Source organism: Phasianus colchicus, chromosome 3 (genome assembly GCF_987193195.1).
Source record: "Phasianus colchicus chromosome 3, bPhaCol1.hap1.1, whole genome shotgun sequence".
In the NCBI taxonomy this organism is placed as follows: Eukaryota; Metazoa; Chordata; class Aves; order Galliformes; family Phasianidae; genus Phasianus; species Phasianus colchicus.
The window spans coordinates 57,891,169-57,912,543 of NC_143438.1; the positions used below are offsets into that span (position 1 = coordinate 57,891,169).

General features: G+C 40.2%; 1 protein-coding gene across 8 annotated transcripts in view; it reads left to right on the forward strand.

Annotated features, from left to right (window-relative positions):
- The window catches only part of FAM110B (family with sequence similarity 110 member B), a 103,804-nt gene that overhangs the window by 64,758 nt on the left and 17,671 nt on the right, over positions 1-21,375 (forward strand). Inside the window, exon 1 of one of the 8 annotated variants that reach the window (XM_090137614.1) lies at positions 18,073-18,097. The exons of the other annotated variants lie outside the window; for them this stretch is intronic. The gene's annotated coding sequence lies outside the window, so the exon portion shown is untranslated. Of the gene's footprint in view, positions 1-18,072; positions 18,098-21,375 lie in introns of those variants that run through there. 8 annotated transcript variants of the gene reach the window in all.

Genomic DNA, 21,375 nt, shown 5'->3' on the forward strand with positions numbered 1-21,375 from the left:
TTTTCTCCCTCACCCCCAATGACAAAATATTGACAAAAACAGTGCAGCAAAAGGTCACTAATACCTAAATAAGTGCATTCAGATTGGAAACTATAGTTGCATAAGTGTGTGTGTGTTTCATGCTTTAACTGATATTGTCCCAGGTGAGAAATCTAATGATCAGGGGAGCAATTGTTCCTTTATATTCTCCGGATGTGATTTTTTTTTGAAAGCAGGGGGTGGAGAGAAGCAAGAATCCCCAGTTCTGGCTCAATTGCTTCAACTTGTGATGTGGTAAAGGAAGGCAATGAACAATCCTGTGCTTATGTAAGTCTTTTGGGAGGGGTTTGCATAGTGTTTTTGGATACTGTCTCTTCTTTTCCTTCCAGCTTTCTGAATGGAATATAAATTATAGTGAATTATTTCAACAAATTAATCTAAAATGTTTTGGCATTAACTCCCAACTGTAAATGATAGCATCATCTAAAATAATAAAAACCAGTCAGGTCAAAATTGTAGAAGCTGGAATATTTGACATATTCTCCCAGTGACAAAAATGAATAAAAATTCACAGTAACTTCCTTTTTAACAAATACATCTGATTTCACAAATCATTGAATTCAGCACCAGACTTAGTATGCTAGCACCACTGGCAAGCAATATTACAAGCCAGTACATCTAGCTCTTGTTGACACAACCGTAAACTGGTGACATTTTCCCCTTAAATTTCAATGCAGCATGAGTCAGAAAAAGTTCATGTTTATAGTCTCAATAATATTAAGAGATTTTTATGAACAGTGAGTCCACAGCAATACCCTGGGGAAGTTGTTACAGCAGGCTTATGACAAAAAAATATTTATACACAATGAGATGCTATCTCTTAAAAGAAAATATCCAAATATAAGTCGTCAAGATTTTGACTGCAAATACTTGATGCCATTTGAATAAAGCCAATTGTGAAAAAACTTCTGGGTTAGACAAGGCTCCTTGTCCTCATGGGATCCTGCAGTAGCCCCTGCATGAAGGTGCTGCATGGTGAGGCTGTCTGGGGAGGGTTGGCTGTAGCAAGGATGTTTCCCATCAAGGCGATGATTTTTTTCTGAGATATAAAGAAACTCACATTTTTGTCTAATCGGTGTGAATGTAGGACAGGTTCTCTGGCATGTGTGGATGTGATGGCTGTGAAGATGATGTCTTTTGAACATTGAACTTTATACGAGACTGCTTTTAACTTGAATATTCTCAGCTTGAATACTGTCTGATCAAGGATGGCAGGTTGACTTTTAGGGCATCTAGTGCCATTTAACATGCCCCAGGATACATGAGGCAGCATGACAGGGAAGGATCCTGGAGTGTAAGAAGCTCCAGTGACTGAGGTCTCAGCATATAGAAAAAGGAAAGATAAGGAAAGGGTGTCATCTGCTTGTGACAAAAAAAAAAAACAATAACGAGACGTGGATCGTTAAAGCTTTCTGTGTCTGTTAAGTGGAACTCGGGAAACTTAAGAGCAAGTCATGCTTTTTGTTGCAGGTGGTGGTGTTTTTTTTTTCTTCTGGATCTATTCTTGCCTAAGAAACAAAGCAATTTCTCTGTATTTTTAGTAATATTTTTTTAAAAGCTGTAGGAATAGTTTTAAAAAAAGAACAAACTCAACTGAAAAGGCAGGAATTTTTATAACTTTCTTGGATACTAACTTGATTATAGTGGATGTAAAAAGTGGTCCATTTTAGTAGTGCATTATGTTACCATGGTAACATAGACGTACTAATTTAGAAACCCTTCAGGCTAGTTTTGAGAACACTAACATTGCACTAGTGTACCAAAACATGAAAGGACTTATTGTCGAGGTAGCTGCTAAATGTTTAAGATGAATCCTGCAGATAATTGTGGATTTTTTTCCCTCTCAGTTTCCATCACTATGCCAGAGAATCATTTTATTATATTTAAAAAAAGAAAAAAATCTGTGACCAGAAGACAGTTGTTATTCATTTACCTTAATGGCTGCCACGTTTTTCTTAATTTGTTTCCTTCTTGGAGTCAGACCTTTGGGCCTCCATTGTGAAGCTGCTATAACAGATACATGCTTTATGCTCCCAATAAACAGACAGTGTTGCGAGGGCAATTTGACTCATTCTGGGACTTCAGTGGAAATAGTATGTATTTTGTTTGTCAGTGACTGTATATCACTCTCCAAGTCCTAGATATCAACAAATTCCTACTACCAATTCTTTTCTGCGTATTTGAAAAAAACAAAAGCTCATGATTGATGTGTACTATTCAAATGCTGTGCAGCTAGTAATCTACTTTTTATTTTTTTGCTTTATTATATTAATTGAGAATTAGAATCCCCTTCATTAGAGAGGAAGAAATGCTAATATTCACTGAGAACACCAATGCGTGCTTCATGAGGTCTGTCTGCATCACTTTTTTTTGCTTCATCTATCATTTCCATTATCTTACTGAAAAAGATGAGCTGTTAGGCTCTTTGCTGTGAGTAACTTGCTATGCAGTGCCTGAACTGGTTGTGCCTCTTCCTGTAACATCCTAGGAGGCTGCTGCAAGCCCTGGGTTCTTGCTGAAGTCAGTGAGAACTGTGGCTTGTGGAACTGGCCTGGGTTTAGAATGTAATTTTGTCAACAGCAGCTTGGGCAAAACTGAGATTCTAGATTCTGAGCTTTTACTGAAGGAAAGAAAAGAAAATAGGCATTTCTGGTTCTTCTGTTTGTAAGAATGACTGTGAAACTTGCTGGAGCAGCCACAGAGCTCAAGGATGTTGGTACCAGCTGCAGAGAGCATTCCCTTTCAAGCAGGATGGCTGCGGCCCATGTCTGAAGGTTGTTAGGTGTAATCAGCACTTTAAGCAACATATGCAGGAGGCAGACAGCTGTGTTGAATAAAACAGTTCAAATAAATAAATCTTTGCTAAATTGACCAAACCTACAAGAAGAGAATCCAAGTTTCACACAGTAAAACACAGCCAGGATTGAGCAGGCTACAAATGGCACAGGGGAACCGCGTTCATGACACAATGCTGAGGTTTCCCAGCTGTGCTTCAGTTGATCCCTCCCACCACCTACCACTTCCTTCCCCCTGGAAAGTAAGAAATATTTAAAACGTGAATTACTTTATTTAGCAAGAGCAATTCTGTATTTCCACATACTGCGATCCTCACAGTAACAGCAAGACAGGCATTCTTATTTAGAGCTATAAAAAAAATAAAATGTAACAATCTGTCTTTACCAGCATGAAATGCATTGTGATTTAAAGCATGAAGAAAACACCAAGTCCTGCCTCTGAGCTGTTGGGCAGCATACAAATACAGAGGCTAGTTTTGTTTTTTCCAACCTTAAACCAGGCTGTGGCCACCTGCAGCCCTTCTGCCTCTGTCTGCTTCTGGACAGGCTGTGAAGTGCAGGCAGGAGCAGCTCTGCCCTCACCTATCCCCGTCCCATTGCCTTCCAGGAAGACTTTGATGCTCAGTTCACTGCTCTTCAGTTGTAATTGTTCCCCACTAGCATCTCCATGCTTTTATTAAAGGATATATGAAGCATCACATCTGACTGAACAAACAGACCCTCTCCCTCAAACAGCTTCCTCCCTCCAGGAAAGCCTTCCTTTTTTCCAGCAAGCTCATTCTTGCCCTACTAGTTGTTGATGCATAGCCAGACCACTTCACAGCTGTACTGCAAGTAATTCAGAAGGAAGAGTCAAGTCATTTATTGCTGAAGCACGAAGTTCCCTTCCTGCATCAGCAACACTGAGGTGCTGGGGACCGTCCCTTCCCACAGAGCAGCAGGGCCTTTACATAGGGCCTTATGGTCCAGATGAGTGCTGAAGGTTTAATATTGAGCACTGGTACTGCCCAGAGTGGTTGGGTTTTTAATCAGAATGTCCCAGGCTCCTTTGAAAAGCATATTATTTGGGTAATTTTTTAGTTGTATGTTGTTCTGCAAAGGCGGTGTGCATCCTCTTTGTGCTAGAGTATTTTTCTTTCTGGTTTCTCATTCACCATGTAAGTTACTGTGGTACCTCATCTACCAGCTATTTTCATTAGGAGAGATGCTTTGGATTGATCTCAGTCAGAAATTTTGTTCCTTATGTCACGTGCTTCTATACACCTACGTGTTAATACTCATTATGCCTGAGGAGACAGAGCAGAAGACTTGAGTCCTGTGAGTTTTGCTTTCATGGTGGTGACACAAGTTGCAAGTTTTCTCACAGTCTAGCAAAGGAATAGACAGAAAGCAGAGCTGTTGTTGGGGCTAGAATTAACATACCATATGCTATCTACATCACCTTTGTCTCGTAGAATTGTTTACTTTGGAAAAATCATCAGAAACAGTCCTTTTTTTTTTTAAACTCAGATCTTAAGCACAAATAGTTTTTATTTGCTTCCTCACGTTCCTCCTGTGTGTATGTACAGGAGCAGTCGTGTTCTTAAGCTAGCAAATAAAAAAAAGCCCTAATTCTTCAGGTGCTAAATCTAATCTAACTTGCAGTTCTTTCTGAAGGTTTTTTTTTTTTTTTTTTGCTACTTCTCACATTTTAAAGCAACCAGTAGATTGTTTTTCTTGAATATAAAGAAAATAATCACTGATGCATGGATCTGTTACTTATGTTTTCTCTTGTTTCTCCTTAGTTTGCCATTTCCCATTGCTTTAGTGAAGAAATCAGTCTGAGCTTATATGATTCCTTTTTTTTTTTTTTTTTCTGCCAAATGTTTTATTGTGGCAGTATTTTAGGATTTAAAGACAAAATTACTTCGAAATAAGTAGTCTGATAGGGAATGATATAAAACAAGATTTCATTCTTGCATTTCTTCCAGAATTTTGTTCTGCTTCATCTCTCCAAAAGATTTTAGCTGTCCTCTCTAACCTAATCTGGTGATACAAAGAGGATTCAATTGCTGTACTACCCAGTTTCAATTAAGGAAAAACTGAAAATACAAGTCTAGACAAATACTTAAAATTCAAAAGAATCTAAACAGGTAAACACAAAAATGAAACGCAAAACCAACTGTAGTTTGCTTAACTTTACAAAAGATAATCTCCCCTCCAAAAAGGTGCATGCATCAGGGAGACTATAAAAAGGGTAATGCTGGGGGGAAAAAAAGGAATAATACTAGTAAGGGTCTGAAATACATAATGTAGGGGAGCATTGCAGCTCTTGTATGTATAAAAATGTGCAGCAGAGTGTAGTATAGGGGACGGGAGTGGATCTGGAGGTTTGGTCTTGACCCTTGCTTAAGGTGTTGATGGATCCCTACTGATGTTATTTGGCTTTGCAGCAAGCTCGTCTTGATACTTTGAATGCAACCAGTTGAAGATGCCTGGGAAGAGATTGACAACAGAGGATGGATGTCAGGACAGAGAAGCACAAATACAAGAAATAGAATTGAGGGCAAAATAGAAAGACAGAAGAAACTATCTGCACAGATGATAAAACAAGAACCAAGCATTAACAGAGAAAAACCTTAATTCCTTAATACTCATCTTGCAGGTGCATGAACCCAGGGAATGACCTCTAACAGAAATAGGGAAAAGGCTTTAGCACTTGTCTAAGTCATTAGCTAAGAGACCATAGAAAATAATCTTCAGTTGGCAGGGTAATGAGCCGGGAAAGGGATCAACTCGTCACATCTGTAATTCCTAATTGCTTAGCCTTTTGTATGCCTCGAAGTTAACTCCCTGTCTCACTGATCCTGCAAGTCTCTCATCAGAGGAAAAAAAAAAAGCCATCCCATAAATGAACTTTGTTTCTCCCCAAAACTGTTTAGTTACTATTTTGACAGATCTGTTTTCTATTGTCGATATATAGAGATGATATTGGGTTTTCTTCTATTTACAACTTCATTCTCATCTCTTGTAATCTGTCTCCATTTACATGAAGTTATTTTCCTTCACTTTTTCCTCCCCTCTGAAGTTGGATTTATTTTGTTGCATCTCCTTCCTTTCTTTTCTAAAACTAAAATATCATTCTCTGGGTTAAATTATTTATTCATCTGTGGATTTATTAAAACTCCTTAAAACAAAGTTTCTTGTCATGCTGTGACCTATCCACACCGTTTTTCTCCTTTGTGATTCATTTATAATGCCCTATGACATTGGGTTGTTGTTCTTGTAGTGAACATTCAGTAGGTGCACCTTCTCTGGTGATTCTTCTGTTCATCTTTTACAGTCAAGAATTAAGAAGTAATCTATAATACCTTGTGTCATTCCCTATTAAGGATTTTCCTTCTCAGTTCCTGTGTGGTTGAATAGCACAGGTGTGTAGGAACTGTTCTTCTGTAAAAATGTTAGTGGATGTGTTGCTTGGAGCGGATGATGCTAATTTGTTTTTTTTTTTTAAAGAGCTGTAATGAAGGAGGAAATCCAAAGGTCAAGTCCAACAACTGGAAGTGGTTGGAGTGGGTGCAGATGTGGAGGAGCTGCCAGAGCTCGTGCTTCTGCATTGCTCAGGAGTAGCTTCACCAGCTTGGTGAGAAGCTGGGTGCTGTGAAGTGCTCAGATGGACCAGGCCTTTGTCAGTGCCAACCCACTTTGAGTCTTGGTTTCCCTGCTTCCATATGCAGCTGGCTGCTGTTGTGACCCATTTGAACACCATGTATATCTCTAGTTGGGCCTGGCCTTTGCTTGGCAGCCTGTAATTTGTCAGGCTGAGCCATGGTCCTGGTCAGGCTACTAAAGAGTCTTTGTAACATGTGATGCTGGCACAGCTCTTCTCTTCCTCAAGTGGTGATGATGTCCACCTGCTATCAGATCAGTCTTCATACCCCAATCATACAGGCAGCACCTTTGTCAAAGGATGCGCATTCCTGTAGCTTTAGTATTTGCTTGGCCTCTGGCAAATTCAGCCCACAACTCCAACAGCAACAGCAAAGTTGGGGAAAGTTAATTCGTGATTGTCTTGGCCCTTTCCCAAAATCTTCAGCAATAAGCATTTTCTGTGCTGATTTTGCTCTTCAGTGGTCTCATTTGATAGGCAGGTTGGCAGGAAAACAGCCAAGTGTGGTTGCCAGTGACTGGAGTGACACTGAAAGAGGTGACCTAAATTTGCAACGTTCTGTACACTGTGGTTGACCTGACATCCCTGGGCTGCTGCCTGCCTGTGCAGCTGTGGAGTCTATGCAGGAGCAGTTCTGTGTCAGATTAATTTAACTGATATTTGTAAATTGGGAACAAAATGGAGGGAGCTGAAGAAAGCCAGGGAAAGAAATGTAGAAAAACATAAGTAATACTTGAGAAGCTTGAACAAAACACAATAGCTTGCATTTTGATCATATACCAGAGTCTGTTTCAGCAGTTCAAATTGTTCACTCCTAGAACAAGCATGAAATTGCTATACTTGTGTATATGGATGATAGGTTACAAAAACAACACATAAGCTTTTCTAGGTGGGAGGAGCAACAAAGACCTGTCTAAAAGCAAAAAACATTTCTAATTTTTCTTTTCTGTTGTTAGAAAGAGCTATTCTTCTTTTGTTGTATTCTGCTGTTGCACACTGCTGCAGGAGGGCACTTTGGCCATCTGCATTCTATCAATTCAGCATGAGATTGGTGGTGCTAAGCCCTTCCCTGCGTTGCGGCTGCCACAGTTTACCACTGACTTTTTATGCATGTGTGAACACGGGCAGACACGTGCAAGGTGTAGGAGGGTGAGGTTTGGGAGCATTTGACAACAGCCCCCGCACATGCAGAAAAACGCAGCAGAAAGTGCCAAGCAGGTTTTCTCAAGGCACTGTAAGATGCAGCTCGTAGAAGCGTGTGTTATTTTACTTTTGCTGATAAAAGCAGATTTGACAGATAAGCAGGCTTCTTTGTTTTGCTTCACTTCCAGGCCATGAAATGCTCCCTACTTCCTCTTTTTCTGCCCCACTGATGTCACTGATGATGTCCCACAAAACGGATGCTGCAGTTATCTGTTGAACAAGAGACAAACGTGGGGTCAGTAGTGTTGGTTCAGGAATATTTTTTGTAAGTTCCATCTTGCCAATAAGAAAAATGTTTTAGTCATTCTGGTTAAGTTTAGCACAAAAGAAGTGAGGATTTGGGGTACTTATTTTTGTCCTTAATTATCAGAAGTTTCTTGGTGATTGTGCTAGCTGAACAATAAGGAAATAAAAATCAGTATTCTCGCAAGGGCTTAGAAGAACTTACACAGGGTTTTGCTGACCTGTGTTTTTGTATCAGAGATGGGAGAACATTCTGATGAATCCAGTCTGTCTGCTTAGGAATAAGAAATGTCATTTCCATAGGCATCCAGTCTTGCAGTGGATTTATTAAGTTCAGTTTCTTACTTTAGCTCATCTCTGCTTCTGCATTCCACTGGAGTGTATCCAGAAATGCCCTTAAAAGAGAAGAAGAGAAGGTAGTTGGAGAGGAAAAATTGATTTCTTGAAAAAAAAACACTGAAAAGTTTTATCAAGTTTGGTTAAATTCAGTGTCCTCAAATTTGAGGCAGTCTAGAATTGTTTTGTTCTGAATTCCCCAAGCCCTAATCATTGGTGGGGATGTTGATCCTTTATTGGTTTTACTCTTTGTATCTTAAACCAAGGAATGAAATAACTGTATTCGTTAATGACCTGGATTCAGTCTCCATCCCTTGCAATATATTTCAGGCACTTCTAATTTATTCTCATTTTCCCCTGCCCATCTGGTGAATTGTGTTTACTCTCCATACAATATCCTGCAGCATAAACAATTACTTAGGAATTCCCTTGCAAGAAGTGGAAGGTATGCTGGAAAGGAAAGCAGTGATTTTTCTGGAATTCACTGTAAAATATGTACATAAATACCATAAACACATTATATATGTATTTGTAAGCAACATTAAAAAAAAGTTTGTATTTCCTACAATCGGTTTCCAAGTTTTAAGTTTTCTCAAGCAGTACTGAAGTTAATGGCAATATTTTGCATCTCAGTTATTGATTTTCTAGTATAGGTACTGATGATGAATGAAAGAAGATAAATTACAGTGTAAAAAAAAGTGTTGTTTTCCAAGAACTAGTAAGATATTATTTAAAAAAAAAAAAAAAAGAAAAACTTCTACAGAAATTTTGTCTCATGTGCTCATATATTTACCCTTTAGTTCAGTGCAGGTATCTCACCAAGGAGTGGAATGTGCTACCTTAGTGACAGTTGGCCTTTCTCTGCAAAACGTAGTGCTTGCAGGTTTATTTAGCAGTCCCTCGCCAAGTTAATTTGCTTTTATCTACTTAAACTAAAATGTACGTATTTGGGAAAGCGCACTTAAACTTACGAGTTTCTTCAGAAATTACCTGTAGCTGTTTTGTCTTTGTGCACCATGGAAAATAGGTAGAAATCCAGACTTGTTAGATATTATTTTGATCTACTGAGAAGAATATGAACAGATTTACTCAAAGATGATGCCCCGAAACAAGAATACAATGTGTTTTTGCTGAAATCCTCTAGGGAATGCAGAGATCTGAGAGTACCAGGAAGAAGGAATAAAAAAAAAAAAGTAAACAGTTGTGTGAAAGATGTAAACGGAACTTTCAGATTTCATATAATTCCTGCCTAAGTATGTGTCATTGTCAGATTTCTCCTTCTGTCTCTTGTCTCCCATGTGTTTCAAAATATGAAACTTTTAAACATGATTTTTTAATGTATCTGCACCTGTTTTATCTCATCTCTTCAGTTTGTATCTACTTATTGCAGTCCAGAATTTGTAATGATCATATAGAATCATAGAATGGCCTGAGCTGAAAAGGACCACAATGATCATCTAGCTCCAACCCCCTGCTATGTGCAGGGTCACCAACCACCAGACCAGGCTGCCCAGAGCCACATCCAGCCTGGCCTTGAATGCCTCCAGGGATGGGGCATCCGCTACCTCCTTGGGCAACCTGTTCAGTATATTACCATCCTCTGAGTAAAGAATTTCCTCCTAATATCTAACCTAAACCTCCCCTGTCTCAGTTTAAAATCATTCCCCATTGTCCTATCACTATCCACCCTCGTAAACAGCCATTCCCCTTCTGTTTATACACTCCCTTCAAGTATTGGAATATTCCAGCTTCTTGAAAGTTTACAAAATCAGTGATTTAGTGGTTGGTTTTCGCTTCTGATTTCATAGTAATAGCTGCAAATAACTGAGTCAGTCTTTACAGCACAAGGACAGATAGATGTTGTGATAACTGTTCTCCATATAAGAGATTACAGGTAGAAAATAGAGGACATACTAAATTTCATAATTCACTGAAGTTTGATGCTTAAAGTTTGTGTTATAACAGTATTTCACAGGCTATAGCTAGGGCTGTTTCATTTTCTGATGTCAATCTGACTTTCCAAGGCTTGAATGTTCTGAAAGTTACTGCAAATCATTCCAGGACTGAATGTGTGAAATAAAAAAATGTGATATTTTTAGTATATTGTAATGCTCCAGGCATTTTGTCATCTTAGATTGTGGTTGGGTTTTGTTTGTTGGTTTTTGTTTTGTTTTACCAAAATTTGATTGTTCTTCTCTTTTGGAATAAATCCTAAAGCTTACCTTGTTGTTGGGGGGGACAAGCCAGAAATACAAGGCTTATATCTGCACAGTAAAATTTAATGCTTCAGCAAGTGTTACAGCTCTGGAGAAAAAGATGTAAATATCAGATGCACTTCATTTTATGCTGAATGCCTTTTTTTGTTGTTGTTGTTACCAAGTCGAAGCAGGAGCCTCCCCATCAGCCATAGAGGATAAAATGTAAAGTCACTGAAAGTTAACTTTTCTGAAGACTGCCTCTCTGCACTGCAAGTCTTCACTTAAACAGGCTTGAGAGAAGCAGGACAGGAGAACCTTCATTGTCTGACCTGAAATGTTGAGTTTTTACATTGTTTTTACGTTGCTTAAGTATCATTTGAAGTGTTCGTTGGCTTGAGGGCATGAGCTGCAAATTGTAACAGTTATGGAGTGTGATTAGACACATTCTGATTACACATAAGTGGCTGTGAGTAACTCTACGAGTTAACCATTAGTCATTGTGTGGTGCTGCGTCATTTAATTGATTTTGATGCAAGAATATGAAGGGCTGTCATAACTGGCTTTCTCAGAAACTGTGTACCCTGCAATTTGTGGTAGGGATGCAGGACCAATTAAAAACTTGAGCTCCAAAACACAGTATTACAATCATCTCCGTTCCTATATTGCTTCCCTTTGTAATTTACACTGGTCTTGTTTCTTGTTAGAAGAGCACTTTCTGATTCAGTTGTCTAATCTGAGAGTCCCAAGGTGCCTCATCAAGCTGCCAGCCAACCTGCCTGTGACTTGGAGTCAGGGCTTGAATGAAGGAAGAAGGAAGCTTAAGAATGGTAAACATAAGGTTAGGATGGACCTCAAAGCTAAGGACCTACAAGTTTCTCTCTACAATATTCCTTCCCACGCAGGCTTTTTAGAAAGTGTCACTTTCCCTAGTCATGGATAATATGCAGTTTCCATGAGATGGCCCTCATTACCAGACTGGATTCCTGAGCATCTCTGTTTCTGATCCTGGGTATTTTGGTGTGCACCTTGGGAGGGTGCACTGCAGGGTTGCTGTTGGGTAGAGAAGAGAAGCAGTCAAGCTGTTAATGCTGCCCATTGCCCATGCCGTGCCACAGGGAGCAGCAGCACTTCAAAAGCCTTAAGGACATGCAGCATTTTGGCAGCAGCACAGTGGTACATAGGTTGCTCCTAAGCAGCAGTAAAGACATTTTCTCTAGCTTTGGTCCTTGGTAAGGTGGGTAACTGCTGCCTCTTTTTCATCACAGAATCACAGAATGGCCAGGGTTGGAAGGGACCCCAAGGATCATGAATCTCCAACCCCCCTGCCACATGCAGGGCCACCAACCTCCTCATTTAATGCTAGACCAGGCTGCCCAGGGCCCCATCCAGTCTGGCCTTGAACACTTCCAGGGACAAGGCATCCACAACCTCTCTGGGCAGCCTGTTCATGTCATGTTGTTCACTTGTGTTTGCGTAGTGTGAGCATAAAACCACCAGCAGCCAGGGAACTTGTTTCCCCAGCTTAAGAGTGTGAAGAGGTACTGAAGGGAAACAGAAGTTCCCACGGGAAGCCAGACAAGTACCTGGGCTCAAGGCGCACATACCCGAGCTCCTTAAAGAGAAATATCTGGTGGTACGAGTGCTCTCTTGGCCTCAGTTATGTGTTATGATCCCTCTTTGAACTGCTGTCGTCCTTTATCAGGTGGGGCAGTTCAAGTGCCCAGTGTGGAGAGTATGCCAAGAACTTTTTATAATGACAGCACCTGGTATGAGTAAATGCAGTTGCATGTTAGAGGTAGGAAGTTTTGTTTTAGGAAGCATGAAATAACATCCCTGTGCAGCTCTGGTGCGATGACAACTGTTGATGGGTGTTAGTAATAAGAAGCATGTGTTCACTTCAGTTGTTCTGTATTTTCTTTTATGGTGCACTTTGGCTGATTTCTGTTCCACCAGAAATGGTTTCATTAGGGAGCACAAACACAAAGAAGTCTGAATGCAGAGCAGTTGTTGGCTTCTTTTTAACACACGTTGGTATCAGCACTGCGTGATGAGCTGGCTGCACAGCAAGTCCTACAATAATGGCAAGCATCAGGGCAGTAGGCATCCTCTGTGCCCCAGCTGCAAGTCTTCTGGATATCTCCCTGTTTGGATGTGATGCAGTAGCTGGGGTATGCTGCTATGTAGGGCGAGAAAACACTTGAGTGCCTTTTTTTTCAAATTGTTTTTTCCTTGAGGAACAAGGTTCCCATTTGAGGGGGAGGGAGGAGGGAAATCCTAAAATTCACTGTGTCACTGTTGTGATGCTCAGCCTGCAGGCACCGTTTCTGCATCTGTTGTGGAGGTCACCAAATAAAGGCAGGTTTAGGCACATACGTTTTTAGTGACGTAACTCTCTGAGGGTGGCTTTGTGTACCTTCTCCTGGATCAGAAAACAGTAGTGGTTCACTAAGCATTCTGCTTCATATTTATTCAGGGAGTAGCAGTACAGCAAGGAGGATTGGTGTTGCATTGTGTAGAAAGTGAGTTCTTCCTTGGAGATTTGATTATTTTTACTTGTGTGTGTGGACTTAACTGAAGAACATGTGTTCACACAGTTGTGCTATTTAAATTAATGTGGAGTGACTCAGTGTGTATTCACTGCTGTCATCCTGCAATGACTACGACAGAACATTATTGTCTGAAGACAATGCTGATAATGGTAGCATTAAAACGACATTATAATTTCACGCAGCAATTCTCAGTGCCGAGATCTGGGAAGTGACTAAGAAACTTGCCATTGTCAGGACTGGGAGCAGGAGCTGACCCTTGGCCTGCCTCTGCCCCCGCAGCTCAACCAGCTTTTGGTGTGGAGTGAGCATATTTGCAAAGCCAGTGCTCAGCTGCACTGGGAGCTGTGGTAACAATGTCCTGTCCTGGGGTGAGCCTGTCTGAAGCTGCTCTCATCTAGCAGGTGAGCCCAACACCAGCATCATGTGCCTGCTGTCCCATTCTGGGGGTAGCAAACCATCTGGGAGCCTACACGCTGCTTCTGACTACCCCTTACCATTGTTGTGATGCTGTCTGGGCACACCAGAGGGGCAGGTTACTGGAAGAGACCTCAGTAGTTAGTGGTTTGCTATTCACGTGTTGTGGATGCTGTACCATTCCTGTAACTTACAAAGCAGAGATTCAGAAGCAAAGGGTTTTGCAAGGCTTTGTTTCTACAATAAGATTTGGTGGGGGATTGTCTACAGTGGTGACTAATAGGGGATAGCTGTGCTGTCTTTGCAACTGAAGTATAACTTATAAATGCAAATAAGTTGTCAGTACAAAATTAATAAACATTGCACAGATGTTATTAATTCCTAGCATCAGCTCTTGTTGTGCAAACATAAATAATAACTTCCTTATCAAAAGACTTAGAACCTGCAAACAAAGATGCAGTGATGTGAACCGCATACATTTATTCTTTCTTAGGAGGCACTAATGTAGAACAGTTTCACTCAAAAATATTCATTTCCAGTGGATTCCTCGTGTACTGTTGTAATAACCACATTGGGTTATTCTGGTGTAGGGAAGATAAAACTGAATAAGAAATTGTTAGCGCAGAGGCACTGTTTAGAAATCTCACCAACCTTAAACTGTGCCTGTAATAGCATGCAGTGCAGAAAGTAACCCTAGCATAAAGCTATTTGGAAGGTCGTTAATGAGCATTGCAAAGTTTTTTTCATATCCATTAGTAATTAGCAGGGGATATAACTATGAGTCCAGACTCTAGAATTTTGCACTGAGCATCTTCAAGACACCTAGCTGTTCAGCAGGCCCTGTTTCTGTAATGACTGCCTCTTTCCTGCAGTGTTCAGTAGGATCTGCCTGACAGAGTAACGAGGCTCCTGCTTTGATTTTAGCAGCTTCATTATTAAGCAGTGCTCATGTCTTAAGATGGATGTTTTTAAAATGTAGCTTGCTTTTGATTGGGATGCTAAAGAAAAAAAGAGCTGACTTAAGGCAAATAAAATGAGGGAAGAGAGTTGCATGTTTTGCAGTCTTGAGATTCCAGACATCCGTGCTGTGAAATATGGACTTTATTTAATTAGCAGATTTCTGTGTGGGTTTGCTTAGTTGCTTTTGTTTGTTCTCTGTCATTTTCTTATAGTGCTATTATTTATTTCCACTAAATAGAAAAAATTAGTTCGGTGATTTCTGTTGCTCAAAGTCTGCTAGGGGTACTGCCTCAGAGTTGTACTGCTGTAAATATTTGTATGTTCCATAAGTATGTGCGCTGTGGGCACAAACACTGGGAAGAGTTGAACAGTCAGACAACTGAAGGTTGTCTACATATCTGCTATCTTCTGGCAGAATTGTTTTGCATGTTTCTGCCTAAGTATGATCTGCCATGAGCAAAGGAGCAGATCACGTCACTACCATTAGATTGCCTAGTTCAGTAGGTGTGACACATACTGTAGAACTTTTCATAGGATCCTCAGTAATTTCCCTACCTTGCACTTGTTTCGTGGCATCAGAAAAATCTCCTTTGATTAGACAGTTTCTAAATAGCAAGATTTTTACGCCCACCACTTAGGTTTTTCCCAACATATCCTGCATATCTGTATCACTAGTATTTGGGGTAATTGGACCATATTGAATATTACAGTATGACCACAGCTTGCACAGAATAGCACAACACATTAGCCATTTATTTAGACTCTGCTGTAACACCAACTTCAGCAGCTTCGTGTCCCTCTCAGTCCTCTCCCAAGCTCAGGAGTAGTAGAATAAAATGATTATTTACCATGATTAATTTTAACATGTACAGTGTAATATTTCTTACGATGTTGCTCATGTTCGGGTCACTTGCTGTTGAGGATGAGACATAATGTCACTGGCTGTTATGACGGAAAGAAATAATCACAGAATAGCCCGGGTTGCAACAGACCTCAAGGATCAAGAATCTCCAGCCCCCTTGCCACATGCAGAGCCACCAACCTCCACATTTAATAATAGACCAGGCTGCCCAGTGCCCCATCCAATCTGGCCTTGAACACTTCCAGGGACGGGGCATCCACAACCTCTCTGGGCAGCCTGTTCCAGCACCTTACCACTGAACTTCCCCCTGACATCCAGCCGAAATCTTCCCTCCTTAAAAAAGAGATAATGAGATGAGGTGAGAGGCACTGTGTAGGTTGGAAGGTGCTTCTGGAGGCTACCTGCTGGGCCAAGGCAGGTCTCACAGGATCACACTGCTCAGGGAGGTATCAAGGACAGTTCTAAGGATCTCCAAGGATGGAGGTCCCACAGTCTATCTGGTCTCTTGTTCCAGCGTTTGACCTCCCCTGGGATAAAGAGATTTTTTTTTCTATGTACAAAGCCAGAATTTCCAGCACACTTTGACCCTCGTCTTGTTAGGTACCCACAGACCGTGATTAGGGCCCCCTGTAGTCCTTTCTTAACAGGGCTAAAGAATTGCAGTGCCCTCTGCCTCCCCTCCGACTGTATGTGCTCCAACCCCCTAACTCTCCATGTGTTGGTCTGACACTGGGCAGCCAGCATCATTCCAAGCAGTGTGTCCGAAGTATTTTTTCCTTTGTTGTGTGCATGATGTATTCTAGAGAATAATTCCCTTTTTCATCTGGTCCTAATCTCTTCCTTTTTTCTAACTTTTTGTGGAGCATCTCCGATTAAAGTAAAAAGTATAAAAGGAACTGAAAGCTCTTGTCAGACAATTACATGTAGTATGCTGAGGCACCAAATGTTATATACAATAATAGAAAAAGCTGAGTTCTTTGTTTCTCTAACGGAATCCATTCTTACAACTATCCTTATTAAACTAGCCTTGATCCTGATTTCTTTTCTTGAAGAGCTTAACACGTGCTGGCTAATATGAAATTAAAAACACTGCATCTGCCAAAGCAAACATCCAAGAGAAAAAGACAAGTGCATGCTACTGCAGATCCAGGGTTTGGGTGTAAATCTTATGCCCTTAATGACTGAAGTGGAAAAAAGGGTCTTAAACAGTGTCTGCTGCTTCCAGATTTTGTTCGGATTAGATTGCCTCTGGTATTTCAAGAGCTTTTATGCAGATTTTGTATGCTCTTGCAGCAAATCCAAACACGGTTTAGCAGGGCACAGCGCAGTTGGAGACTGGCTTAGCGCCCAGAGTCTGCTTTTAACCTCTGCAAAGGTTCTTCTCTTTCTCAGCAGTTCTGAGTATGGTGTGGATGGGGGAATGGGCAAAATCTTCAAATCAAGAGAGGAAAAAAAGAAAAAGTTAGAATCTTTCTGAATCTTAGTGAAACCTTTATATGAATTCTAATCTGAAAGAAGTAATAAGTCAGAAAAGACCTTAAGAAACAGGATCAGGCGTATTGTAAACATCCAGTGTAATGACCCAAGAGCTGGGATACCTGATTAATTCAAATTTGATTTTGTAAGTTATACGTTCTCATCTAGCCAAAAATTCATATGCAGTTATTTGGTGTATATAATTCCAGAAGTATTATTGTTTTCAAAGTACATCATGTGAAGCAGTAGCATACAGAATCACCGAGGTTGGAAAAGACCTTCAAGATCATCCAGTCCAACCATCCACCTATCACCAATAGTACTCACTAAACCACGTCCCTCAACACAAAATCCAAACGTTCCTTGAACACCTCCAGAGTCGGTCACTCCACCACCTCAGTGGGCAGCCCATTCCAGTGCCTGACCACTCTTTCAGAGAAGTAGTATTTCCTAACGTCCACCCTAAATCTCCCCTGGTGCAGCTTGAAGCCATTTGCTCTAGTTCTATCACCAGTTACATGAGAGAAGAGGCCAATTACATGAGAGAAGAGGCCTTGATATGCAGACTGTGTTGTTGTCTAATACATATATGAATTCTCTAGGAAGAATTTTAGACTGTGGTCAATACATTTTCTTCTTATAGATATTCTTGCGAATTCATCTGGAATAATTCACAGATTCATCAAGAAATTGTCTACCATGGGCTAAAACAAGTAATTTATCAAGAGAGTGACAACTGAAAATCCTGGATGCTTCTCTCTTTCTCTCTGAAATACGATAATATACAGTATTGATTGTTTCCTGAAGAGTTGTGGCTCATATCGTGAGCATGATGCTCCTTTTGGAGTTTCACATTATGAATAAACCATTAGAAAGGTGGTGTTTGTGACCTAGTCAGGAGTTATGTATGTGATCTTTCCTCCCTTGCTGAGCAGAGGAAATAACTCAAGGGAGGCTGTGGATGTTTTTACATATGGCAAACCTTGTCTTAATATTTGGTTTGGTGTCCTTTAATGAAAGGGGTGTGTGCTCTTACAATTTTGTACTAAACTTAAAACAACAGGACATTGGAAAGTTTAAAAACACACAGGGAAATTTAACTAGGTAACTGCATGAAAATCAAGAGGTGTGTTCTTGATTTTTATTTTTTATTTTTGTCACAGAGGAAGGAGAAATCCCCTTTTGGTACTACAGCACACAGCTGATTCGTATTTTAATCTCCACCTCTTCATCATGAGGTGTTAGTAACAGATGTGTACGATCTGCTGTCAAGGATGACGATGGACCAGGGATTAGGAGGAATGTATTTCTTAACATTTTACAAGATGCTTTCTTTGTGTAGCAACAGTACATGAGGTCTCGTTTTCTTAAAGGTAACCTTTGCATTTGTACATTCTAGTTTGAACTGCTGCATTTGACTTTGAGTCACCAAGCTCCAAATTCTCTGCAATCACACCTCAACTTGCAGATGTTAAGTACCTCGTGGAAGAGCACACGAATTCTCTGATTTAAGGCTCAATTAACCATTTCCATGAAACGTGTGGGTCCGGCTTTTCAGTTCCCGAGTTCATATTGTGTAAAAATAAATAGCAAAAACGTGTCTGTTTCTAAAAATATTTTGTATTTACTGTATGAAGTAACTATTGGGAAAGGTAATATACTTCAAATGGGCTCCAAATGCACTGTTCCAACTATGTTAATTTGTTTCAAAAATTCATTTTCTTTTGTGGTGGATTAAGCAAAACAGAATACAATTAGATATGCTAGAACACCTGTTCAGTGTTAACTCTCAGAATGAAAGGCTACCTACAGTTATTTGTTAATCATAGTTATTGCAAGACTTATTTTTTAATGATGCGTGTAAACAAATGGTGAATTTAATCTTGGGAACACACTAAGCATACCTTTTGAGTGAGATAAGAATGTGACACATCCAGATGTGAATATTTCACATAAACCATCATGTATTTTAAGTCTCCTTTTGCCAGTAGTATCCAAATCAGCCAAAATTACCCCACTGTTCGTGGAGGCAAAAAGGTCATTGACTTAAAGTTCATTCTTTTTACATTTTTCATTTATCTTTTGTGGCTCTGTTTGTTTGCCTATTTATTTTCCTCTGTTACAGCATCCTTTTGCACAGTTTGCAATTTTTGCTTTCAATCATGGGAAAATTATGTTGTAAGTTGTTGTATGTCACCTAACTTGTGCCAATACTTTCCAACCACCTGCTATACTAAAAGTGTGGTGTGCTCCTTTGTAGAGCATGGGCTGCAAACTTGAGTATCTGCTCTGTTCATTTACATCTTGGCCAGCTTGGGAGCTCAGTGCCCAGTGCTTGCTCTCTGTTACTCATTGGTGTTCTAGGTAAGATTTGTTGCTGTCCTGGTCATTGAGATTAAGTTGCACTTATGGTTTTAACTTCTCCTGTTGTGGCAGTTCTGTGGTTTTACTGTTCAGGGTTGAGATGCTAAACCTGGAAGGCAAAGCTATGGCAAGTGTATTCAGGTATAAATATTTTAGCATTGCATAAAGGGAGCAGACTATAAACAGTGAGTTGATTTTACTTGGCATGATGTTGCCTAAGAAAATACTTGAAATTTTCTCTATAGCAAGTTTGTTATGTCTTTTCTTTTGCTTCATTTTTCTTCAATAAGGGGAAACAGTCTTTAAGGAAAAAAATTCTCAGAGTATAGATATCTGAGGAAAAAGCCAGGTTCTCACTCACCAAACATTCTAATTTCAGCAAGTATAAATAGGAAGAGTTTGCTACGTTCCCTGAATGCTGTTAGTGATGATTTGTATACTTACTCCAGGCGTGGGGCTAACTGTGCTCTTTGGTTAAGAGCTACTGAAGAAAATGTAACCTTGCCAGCGTCTTTGAGAACTGGTTATGACCTATGTCCCTCTGCTCGTAATATCCAGGGCCAGATGTTTTTTCATTCTTTAGTTGTATGTCAAATAAGAAATCCAGATATTAGGCTCACTTCTTTACTCTTTTTAAAATCCACGCTGGGATCTTGCTTTTTGGCAGACAACTGACCATTCTTTCTGATCTTGAAATTTCAAGTATACAATATCCGACACAGTGATCGCTAATCTGGGACCCTCCGTATTTTTGTTTATAGCGTAGAGTTTTTCTGCACTTAAAGGTATACTAAGTTTGTGACAATACTAGATTGGGAGGAGCTGTTGAATCCTTTGAGGATACTGAGGCCTTCCTGGGAGATCTTGATAAATTGGAGGACTGGGCTATCACCAACTGCATGAAGTTTTAATGAGCACAAGTGCTGTATTCTGCACCTGGAATGGACAAGGCAGCCATAGATGTGCAGTACAGACTGGGGAATGAGAGGTTGGAGAGCAGCCCTAGAGAAAGGGACCTGGGGTTTCTGGTGAACATGAGCCAGCAGTGTGCCCTGGCAGCCCAAAGGGGCAACTGTAGCCTGGGGTGCGCCAGGCCCAGGGCTGCCACTGGGAGAGGAGAGGGGCTGTCCTCTCTGCTTTGCACTGCTGTGGTCTTGCCTCCAGCACTGGGTTGCTGTTTGGGTGCCACAATATAAGAAGGACATGAAACTATTAAGAGGTTGTCCGGAGGAGGTATGAATTTTCTCAAGTCAGTCATTCTCAAAAAGGAACAACATTCCTTCGTTAAGAATTAGTGTATTATTGTGTTTGTTAAATGATTTAAATAGAAATCTGAAAACAGTAGAAACATCCAGAATTTATTTAGCTATAAATAAAATTCTAAAATCCCCAGATAGTTGTTAATATTTTTCACTTGACCTTGATTTTACCAGTAGGTATGAGGGATTGTTAAAATTAGGATAATAAGCAATTTCATTATGCCAGCTGCCTGGCTGTTGTGGAGTGTTTCTCTAGGCATTCCAAAAGGATTTTTTTGAGAGAAAGGTGTATGAGGCTGTGGGATTCTACAGAAAACAGCGCAATAGATAAACATGAGTTCAGAGGAGAATGACAGTTCAAACCTGTATGAATTGTTGACTTGAAAAATATTTCAGAGGTTAACATTTCCTAGTGTGATTCTAGTCCAGTTTTTTTGTCTGGTGCTTCCTGCCTAGGTGTATTTTCTACCCTTACAAATGATGTCAAACCTTCCAGTCAATTTTTGTGTTTTCAGAAGTCTGACATCATTTTCCCTGCGTGGTTTTGATCTGATGTGTCTTATTTTTTTTATTTTTTTTTTCCTTCTTTCTCTTTTTTTTTTTAAATTCTTAAAAACATGAGATTGTAAAGATGAGGATTGTTGCTTTAATGATTTACCTTGAGGCCAGAGTTAAGCCATATTCCATGCACCCATCTAGTAGCTCATGATGAATTGGTTCTTTGCACAGACCTCAGCTACCATGTCTTTAGCACAGTAGCAGCGTATTTGTTACTGATTTTGAAGAGGAATAATGTAGCACCACTGCCTGTTTCTAAAAGTAAGTATTGTAGACACCAGTCTTTTCTGCAGAGGTGATATGAATCTGCTATCATTGATCTTGTTAGATTACTTAACGGGAAAAAAATCAAAGTGAGCAATATGTGGAGTGGTAAACTTGCAAAACTGGCAGTGCACGCTATTGCAGGCTTGCTGAGGCAGGTGCCCTGGTGCACCCTGTCTGCAAGGAGCAGATTTGTGCACCACCAA